Source organism: Pseudorca crassidens, chromosome 17 (genome assembly GCF_039906515.1).
Source record: "Pseudorca crassidens isolate mPseCra1 chromosome 17, mPseCra1.hap1, whole genome shotgun sequence".
Lineage (NCBI taxonomy): Eukaryota > Metazoa > Chordata > Mammalia > Artiodactyla > Delphinidae > Pseudorca > Pseudorca crassidens.
Window position 1 is genome coordinate 52,029,028 of NC_090312.1, and position 10,604 is coordinate 52,039,631.

Genomic DNA, 10,604 nt, shown 5'->3' on the forward strand with positions numbered 1-10,604 from the left:
TCCGTTAACCAGCACTTGGCGTGGTCCTGATCCTGTGTTGATTTGGGGACGTGGTCACGTGTGTATCTTTCCCAGATCAGCGCCTGGACCTTGCTGGCTTCCTGAACGCTTAGTCAAGCAAATAGATGGCTCGCCACAGCTCACCTAGTTCAGAAGATGAAGAAGCTCTGCATCTCTCCCGAAAATTTGACAGTGTTGATTCAGAAAAAGAAGAAGAGGAGACCACTTGCCAGGACGACTCAAAGGAGTGATGTTCCAACTTGGGGACAAATTAAACAACTGGTTTCATGAGCTCAAGAGTCAGTGAAACAACAGAATAATCCTGTTACACCTGTAACTTTATTTTTGGCTATGTTGGCAACCATTTCATGTGTTCCCTCTGTTAATGCAGCAACTTACTGGGCCTATGTACCTGATCCTCCACTATTACAACCCATATCTTGGTCTGAAGCAAAGTTTCCTGTATTTTACAATGATAAATGTTTATGGGCCTCTTATTGGGAATATAAAACAAATCAATATGTCTGTAAATTATACTAACTGGCTTAGTACCCATCCTGTCTGTCTTAGCCCATTGAATCTGGAAACTGGACGTGTAAAGACTATTAGTTATGAGCATACAGATGTTTATGAGGGAACGGATCAATCAATTAGTTTGTCAGGCTCTCCAGGCATCCTTCGTTTTACAGGAACCAACATTACTCTTACATGCCCAGCTACCAGCTGACGAGAGTATCTTAAGGATACCATCATTTGGTATAAAATGGGCAAGCTATTAATATTAGAGGTCAAATCTCATACGCCTCACCACTTAGGGATTCCGCTATTACTATAGCCAAGGTTACAGGTGAAGATTCAGGAAATTATTTCTGTATGAAGCGTTTACTTGGAGGACAAGGGATACTTATAGCTGGACATAAGGTTACTATGCTTAACAGAAAATCAAAAAATCAATTGCCTCCCCTTATGACCGTTAACTTTCCTGGATCCAATTTTGAACATTGCAATGCATCTTGGAATAATAACCAAATATGGTGTACTATAGATTATACCAAGGTGTCAATTCTTATCTCTTCTTTTCCCATCATAGATAGGTTTATCACATTTCAGAAGAACTGGGATATATGGAAACTAGTTCTAACTTATTCCAATACACCTGTTATAACTTGTGTTTTCCTCCATATACACTTTTCTGTGGTTCTATTAACATTGGTAATTCTTCCAAAGGAGGATATAATATTAGCTGTGTTAATTGTATTTTTAGCAGTTGTATGTTCCCTTCTGCAGGAACGCAATCTGTGCTTATACTAAAGCAACCCATGTATGTTATGGTGCCTGTACATCTGAGAGAACCTTGGTATGAAGATACTGGAGTACAGGCATGGGTGGAAGTCTCTAAAGCCTTGCAGAGGAGACGCTTTCTTGGGTGGCTAATAGTAAGTTTACTTGCGTCGGCTGCTCTGTCTGCTACTGTGGCTACTGCCGGTCTTTCTGTTTCACAGAGTATTAATCATGCTCACTTTGCTAATCAGTTATCTCAACATACCAGTCTTGCTTTATCTTTACAAAGTCACATATATTTATGGATTAATAACAATTTAGATGAATTTAAAAACGCAATTTTGGAGATTGGAGATCAGATGGCAGCATTAAAATTGAGGATGCGTTTTGCTTGTCATGCAAAGTATACATGGATGTGTGTTACTCCTTAAAAGTACAGTGACTGTATTTGGGAATGGGAAAAAGTAAAAATGCATCTGCTGAGTGTTTGGTCAGATAATAATATTAGTCTTGATCTTAAGAAATTAAATGCTGAAATTCAGGATATACAAAATACACATCTTGATGATGTTTCGCCAGAAGACGTAATTCAAACTTTACTGGATCATTTAAAGTGGTTAAACCCTCAGTCTTGGATTACTGGAAGGTTGTCAGGATTTATTACCCTGGCCATAATTTGCCTATTATTGATAATAATCTTCTCATGTCTGTTTCGTATCCTCATGCAACAGTACACTACTCTCGGCACTAAACTTCATGGAATTATTTTGCAGCAAAAGTTAAAAAATAAAAAAGGGGGACCTGTGGGAAGCAGTCAGCCTTGAGAGCAGGTAAGGACATGCCAGGCATGCCGCCGCTGCTGGAAGGGACTGTCCCTACTTGTTCCCCTCCTTGTTCCATTCCATGGGAGATAAATCACCAGGGCCCAGCGATCAGAAAGAATGTAAAATGAGACAAGCAAAGCTGTCTTTCCCCTGCACATGCAGGTTATTTTTGATGCTTCTGGGTTTATGGGTTTCCTCCCAGGGAAGTTAACCTTGAGCCGAGACAGTCTGTAGATAATGTAAACCACCATCTGGCAGCCTTCCTTTTTCTAGTCTATATAATCTGCAACTGTAGCGCAATAAAATTTGCCTTGCAACCATCAATTGTCTTGGTCCTTCTGACCCCATCCGTCGGTGCTACTTCAGTTCCTTACCCCTTCCCTTCTGACCCTGGGCAGTGAAATCCTCTTTGTCCGGCTGGTCCGCGGCACACATGAATATATGTTTTTGTCTTGCTGTACTGCACCTGTGCTGTCTAGTAACAGATATTTTGTCTGCTAGTAGTGTTCTAGATTATGTCTTTCCAAAGCGCTGAGGCAGTGCACCTATTCTGTAGTTGCAGCTGATGCCTGAATGTAGCCTAGCTGACAAATTATTGATTAATAAGAACTTGAATTTCTCAAAGATTTGTACTGTTAACCAAAATCTGAGCAAGGAGTCTCAAATGTAATTCTTAGCCAGAATTACATGTTAATGAACCATTTAACAGTGTGAATCAAGGAACATCAGTGTAAGGATTTCTTTTAATTTATTTTTTACCTGCTTGAGATATCAGTTAAAGTTTGCCAGCTTGGTTGCAGATGAACGGACGTTTGAAGTTCACCAAACTACTTAATGTGGGATAGGATAATAGACTTCCAGCGCCCTCAAGACTGCGACCTTGCAGCCATTTTACATAGCACATCCTCCTCCTATAGGGATGAACCTTTCCCTGGCCCGAAAAGTAGCAGCTCTGTTGAAGCTTTGCTTATTGTAACAGGCTTTTGTTTCCGGGTTACATGTCTGTGGAAGACTTAATTCTGAATAGAGATATAGATATTACTGGAAACTAATTGTTTTTTCTATTATACTCTGATTTATCAAAAAAGTAAAACATTTAAACTGTGCTACAGAAATTCAGAAGTTGTCTTGCAATCTTTAAACAATAAATGAATGAGTTGCCCTTAAAAAAAAAAAGGATTAAGCAGTTAAGCTGTTGGTCCCACATCAGACAAATTATCCTTATACCTCCTGTCAATATTGTTAACAGAGACTGTTATTTTATTAATCCTTATGATCCCATGATTCTTTCTTTCATGTTTCAGGGCACAGCAGGTGAGAGAGTGGATTTGTTAAGCTGGGTGGGTTTATCCTTCTTTTATGCGTTCATTCAATTTTATGTTCATTTACTTATTGTACACACATGGCAATAGAAGCTGCTAAAGCAATCATTGCTATTCTGCAAAACAACAAGGCACAGAAGCAGATGTCTTATTTCTGAGATTTCTCCCCCCAGGATTATTATGATTAAAGATCCTTTCCCCCACTCCCTGGAGAGGATAAGGGGCTGCTTGCTGGAGGTTTTTTAATGACTTGGGGAAAGGCTCAAATATCCCCCCATTATGGTAATCCACCCCAGGGGCAAACCACACAAGAATATTATGAATTTATTTTATTTTTCTATCCTTGCAAAGGTAATACTCAGCTCATTAGAATATGAAAACTATACTGTCAAATTTCAGAATTACATGGATGAAGAAAATCACCAAAGTGGCATCATATCACGTGTGTTATAATCGTATTTACTATATTGACTATATTAACTATGTTGTGTTAACAATATATTGTATAACTATATATTGAAAAGGCAAAATGCTGTAACTTATTTCAGAGAAAATAATTATATTGGCAAACCCCAAATTGTACATTGTAGACAGGTCCTAGGAAAAGAAGAATTAATTCATAGTGGACAAGAGGTTAGCTTCTGTTTTCAGCCATGTGCTATTTCAAGAATTAAACGTCATGAATAATACAGGATATAAGAGGAAGAGTCTAAAGACGGAAAAGCACATTTTGATTAGGAAAGAGAATTTAAGGCTTAAGTCTTTTTTTTTTTAAGGAAAACTGCCTTATTACTATGAGATAAGAAAATTGTTTCCTTCTTTTCTTCCTTGCTTTCTTCTCTTTCTTTTTTTTAACCTTTTTAATTTTGGATATTTGACCTCTAAGCTGAGATGACTGAAAATGCCTCCTCTGGGCATCAACCTTTTTGAAAGACTTTTTCCCCCTCCGTAAGGGCTTTTTGTCTCTTGGAGGCATTGCCTGCATTACTCACCAAGAGGCAAGCATTTGTCCTTGCACTAAATGCTGACATCTCCTGGTAAGAGGGAAGCTGCAAAGTAGAAGAATTGAAGGTCAATATGTTGATAGTGGTCTCAAGAGCATTGATGTACATTTGTGTATTGGGGAAGGGGAGAGAAGCTTGAGAGTGCACCAGTGGGGAGGGGTAAATATTTTGTGATGCTGTCTACCTATGGGCTTATAAAGTTTACAGCTGCATTAGGAGGACAAGCATTACCATTAGCATGAAAAGTAGGGCAGACCTCAGTTGCAAAAGCTTCTAGCCATACACATAGGGCAATACGTAAATGATACACCTTATTGCATTCACCCATTCACCCTCCCCTGTTCATGCTAATTGGAAATTTCAGTCCATTTCAGAGAAGTAACACAACTATCGATCATTTTCCCTGGCACGAATCTTCCTAGAGCTCACGCACTAGCCCATGTGTCTTAGATTTAATATCTGATCACTAGCTGGATTGAAGCCAAGAGATGGTTCCCAAAGTTGCTGCACATTAGAATCACCTGGGGAACTCTGACCTCCCTGTGCCCAGGCTCCTCCCTAGACCTACTGAATCAAAATCTCTGGGGCTGGGACCCAGACACCAATGTTTTTCTTAAAAGCTCTTTAGGTAATTCAAATGAGCAGCAAAGCTTGAGAAGCAGCCCAATAACGGGAACAAACTTATTTCACACAGATAAAGTGGGGCAATTCATACGTTAAAAGAACATGAATATATGTCCATGCCTCTCTCACGCTTTGTCACAGTTTACCCTTCCCACTCCCCATATCCTCAAGTCCGTTCTCTAGTAAGTCTGTGTCTTTATTCCTGTTTTACCCCGAGGTTCTTCATGACATTTTTTTTCTTAAATTCTGTATATATGTGTTAACATACGGTATTTGTCTCTCTCTTTCTGACTGACTTCTACACTGTTGGTGGGGATGTAAATTGGTGCAACCACTATGGAAAACACTATGGCAGTTCCTCAAAAAGCTAAAAATAGAGCTACCATGTGATCCAGCAATCTTACTCCTGGGCATATATCTGGACAAAACTATAATTCGAAAACATACATGCACCCCTATGTTCACAGCAGCACTATTTATAATAGCCAAGACATGAAAACAACCTAAATGTCCACTGACAGATGAATGGATAAAGAAGATGTGATATATATAAAATGGAATACTACTCAGCTATAAAAAAGAATGAAATAATGCCATTTGCAGCAACATGGCTGGACCTAGAGACTATTATACTAAATGAAGTAAGTGAGAAGGAGAAAGACAAATACCATATGATATCACTTATATGTGGAATCTAAAATATACAAATGAACTTATCCATGAAACAGAAACAGACTCACAGACATAGCACACAAACTTGTGGTTCCCGAGGGGAAGGGGGAGGTGGGGGAGTGATGGATTGGGAGTTTGGGATTAGCAGAGGTAACCTATTATATATATGATGGATAAACAACAAGGTCCTACTGTATAGTACAGGGAACTATATTCAATGTCCTGTAATTAACCTAATGGAAAAGAATATGAAAAATTGTATATATGTATAACTGAATCACTTTGTTGTACAGCATAAACTAACACAACATTGTATATCAACTATACTTCAGTAAAATAAATTTTTAAAAAAAGGAAAAAAAATGAATATATATATATATACATATATATATATTTCTTTTTTTCCTCTTTATTCTGTTTGTGTTTCAAATAGGCTTTTTTTTTTTCCTTCTGCAAAAAGCGTTATTGTTTCCATTTGGTCCAAGGCTTGGGAGAGGGCTCCAGGGCGGTTACAAAGCTGCCTAGTAGCTGCAGAGCAGGGCTTCAGGCAGAAGCTCTGATGCCAGAGGGGCTCCTCAGAGGCCGCTGGACTTCAGAGACTCCTGTTTGTGCTCGAGGTGAGCCTTTCAAAGAGATACTCGCCCAGCACAGCCTGCGGACCAGCCAGCCTGCGGAGGTTGGGCAGGTGGTCGCCCATCTTCTTGATGAGTTTCACCTGCTCCTCCAGGAAGCGGCTCTCCAGGAAGTCACAGAGGTGGGAGTCTGCGCGGGCGGAACCCAGGGCGCGCAGATCTGATAGTGCCTGGTGCAGGCTCTTCTCCCTAAGAATGGCGGCTTCCACAGCGTACTGGGTTTTACCCCACTCATCTTGAGAAGGCTTCCGTGCATCCTGGAAGAGGGCGCGGCCACAGCACTGGTTTTGCATTTTCAAGAGACGCTGGGCGCCCTCACACTTCTCCTCAGCCAGTTGGCGAAAAATGTGGCCCACACTGTCCAGAGTCCCACTGTTGCTGTCGAAATAGAAGCTCAGAGAGAGGTAAGTGTCCCCAGATGCATGTTGAACAGGCGGTGGACGGCGGCCTCCACCTCGATGGAATAATTCTGACGCACCTGGGAACTCGTGGTTGATCAGTGAGAAGGAGCTAAGCTCAAAAAACGGTGTTGGCCTGTCCTGGAGGCTGAGGATAGCTGAGTGGCTGATTCCAAAGGTTGCGACAGGAAGAAAGGTTGGAGGGTGGTCGGGGGCTGGAGCAAGGAGCGTCCCTGGGTCTGTTCATTCCAAACACTGTTGAAGCAAAAGACAGAACTGCAGGACTGCCGAGCGCACTGCCTCAAATAGGCTTTGCTATAAATGAACAAGAAGTCCAAGCAAGGACAAAACTTACCCTTCCCCCCACCAAAATAGCTGGCGATACTAGAATCTAGACCTGGGAAGGGATTCTTCCATTACTTTCTGAACATTCCAGGCCACTAGAGCAGTGGTTCTCAAAGTATGGTCACCTTGTAACCAAGCAGTACCCTATGGGGCCTTCCTAGGACAGACCCATCCCCCATATCCTCTGCTGTAGTTCCTCTCTGAAGTACTCAGATAATAGTATCTCAGGCATATTCCTTGAGTTTTCAGATGCTAAAAACCACCACCCAATGGAAGAAATTAACTCCTTGATGATCATGAGCACGTAGCCCCCAGACCTTCTGGCACCTAAGGATGGATAATGTTACCTGCCCTGTGGCCTCCACATCAACCAATCAGAGGATTGTGCACGAGCTGATCACATTCCCTGGGACGTCCCTCCCTCACCTGGCCTTTAAACATGCTTTGCTGAAATCCTTTGGAGATTTCAGGGTGTTTTGGAACTCGGGCCACCCCCTCTCCTTGCTCGATCCTGCAATAAACCTTTCTCTGCTCCAGACTCCAACCTTTAGGTTTGTTTGGCCTCACTGTGCTTCAGACACATGAACCTGCATTCGGTAACAACCTGACCAGTTTTACCAGCGTCCCCTGATAATGTGTCAGATATTCAAGTTTTAGGGCCCTGTCCCAGCCCTATGGAATCAGCAACTCTGGTGAGGCTCAGTGATCTCTGTTATAACAGGCCCTCCAGATGATTTTCATTCACCTTAAAGTTTGAAAATATATGCATTGTCAGCTGGCCAAAGCGTCCACCAGCAGGTGAAGGGGAGTGGTGCCTGGGAAAGATAGGGACCAGCCAAGGCAAGTACAGCAGCATTTGCCGTGGTAGTAATGGAGAATGCCTTTTCTCCACTGGTTGGCACAGACTAGGATCTGGGAGCAGTGGCAGGGTTATTTAGGATGCTTTACATTTCAATGTAGAGGGACCGCTGTCCTGGTTTGCCAGGGACTTCCCCTGTGTGAGCACTTAAAATCTCATCCTGGCAAACCCCTTAGCCCTGGGTTTGAAAAACGTAGGGAATAACATGAAATTTAGGGAAAACATGATCTAGGTTTTGGGCAAGTCACAAGTGCTAATTAAAGCTAAGCAAGTATGGACAACATCTAGCGTTCTTTAGCCCTTTGCGGGGAGGTAAATCTGATTGGGTGAAAGGACTTATTGTTAAGAGATCTTTGTAGAAACATCCCCTTCTGCTTAGTCCGCTGGTTCTCAGTTCTGGCTAGACATTGGCATCGTCTGAGGAGATTTAAAATGATTTTATTGGTCTACGATGACCAACCGTCAGTGTGAGGGTTTTTAAAAAGTGCTTCAGATGATTCTAATGCACAACCAAATTTAGGTGCCACTGCTTAAGCTTTTGAACCGCTGCTGCATATTTTCACCTCATCTTCCTATGAGAATATCCAAGTGTAGTTGAGGTTTGTTTTTTTTTCTTTTTCTTTTTTTAACTGTCTTATTATAAGATTTACTGTCTTAAATAAGGTTGAATGTACAGAAAATCTTGCTAGTCCATCTGGTATAGCTGGATACTTAGAATAATATGTTAAGATATATACCATTTAAGTATTGTGACTGGCCTTTTTGAAATTAACATATGCATTGAATTAGTATGTTCTCTTTTGAAGTTGTTATGTTGGGGAGCTATACCTCTAATCTGCCATTGCTAAATATCTGGACACCTCTTATTAGGAATTGCTTTTAGAAATCTTTAGGGATTACAACCAAGATTGCTGTATTATTTGCACTGGAACCACAAAAACCTCACAGAGTTCCCCCCCCGGCTGTACCTTCTACCCCCATCTCTAACCCTTGGCAACTTCTAATCTGTTCTCCTTCTCCACGGTTTTGTTATTTTAAGAATAATATGTAAACATAATCATGAATTACTTAATCTTCAGAGATCGGCTTTTCAGAATTTTTCCCTCGGCATCATTCCCTTGAAGTTCATTTCAATTTTTGCATATATTAATAATTTGTTCCTTTTTGTTGCTCGGTAGTATTCTATCATAAGATTTTATCACAATTTGTTTCAACATTCATCCACTGAAAGACATTTGGGTAGTTGCCAGTTTTTGGCTATTATAAATAAAACTGCTATGAACATTTATGTGTAAGTTTCTGTGGGAACTTAATTAAGTTTTTGTTTCTTTTGGATAAATGCTCAAGAGTACAATTACTGCGTTGTAGGGTGAATCTACTTTTAGGATTAAAAGAGACTGTCAAGCTGTTGATCAGAGTGGCTAAACCATTTTATTTTCCCACCAGTGATGTGATATAAGTTTTCTATGTACTTGCCAGCATTTGATGTTGTCACTATACTTTAATTTTAGTTATTCTCTGACATCTCATTATGGTCTTAGTTTGCATTTCCCTAATGGCTAATGATGCTGAGCATCTTTTCACGTGGCTCCTTTGCCATGTGTATATTCTCTTCCATGAAATGTCTGTTCCTGTCTTCTGCCTATTTTCTAGTTGGATTTTTTTAAGTTGTTTGGAGAGTTCTTTGTATATTATAGATACAAGTCATTTGTCTCATATGGGATTTTCAAATATGTTTTCCTACTGTGTAATTTGAGTTTTCATCCACTTAAAAGGATCTTCTATGAAGCATTTTTAACTCATTTTGATGAGATCCAATTTATCAGTTTTTGCCTTTATTGATCATACTTTTGGTGTCAAGTCTAAGAATTATTCCCCTAGTTCTAGATGCCAAACATTTTCTCCTATTTTTTTTCTAAAAATGCCCTGCTTTTACATTTAAGATTATGATCCACTTTGATTTAATTTTTGTGTAAGGTGTGGAGGTTAAGGTTCATTTTTTGTTTGTTTGTTTTTGTCGAGGGATGTCCAACTGTTTCAGTACCATTTTTTGAAAAGTCTATTCTTCCTTGATAGCTTTTGCACTGCTGTCAAAAACAAGTTATATGTATTTATGTCAGTCTATTTCTGGGTTCTCTATTCCATTCCATTGATCTATGTATCTACACTCCATCATTACTGCAAAATCTTGAAATTGGTAGATTAATTCTTCCATTTTCTTCTTCCTTTGCAAGTTGTTTTAGCTATTCTTCAGCCTCTTCTTACCATATAAATCTTAGAATAAGCTTGTCTAGATCCACAAAAACCTTGAGGGCATTTTAAGAGTAATTGTGTTAATAAGCCTCTTAACTTGGGGAGAATTGACATCTTTATCATGTTGTGTTTTCTAATCCATGAACAAGGTATGTCTCCCTATTTGTTTGGGACTTAAAAATTTTTCTTCATCAGCATTTTGTAATTTTCAGTGCAGAGGTCCTATAAATGTCTTATTGGGCTTATATTTAAGTATTTTTTTAGGTCAGTTGTAAATGGCATCACATAGTTTTATTTAAGCTTCTACACATTTGTTATTAATATATAATTTGATAAAATTGTGGTGATCTTGTACTCTAAATCATTTACAAACTAATATTATTTCTCAAG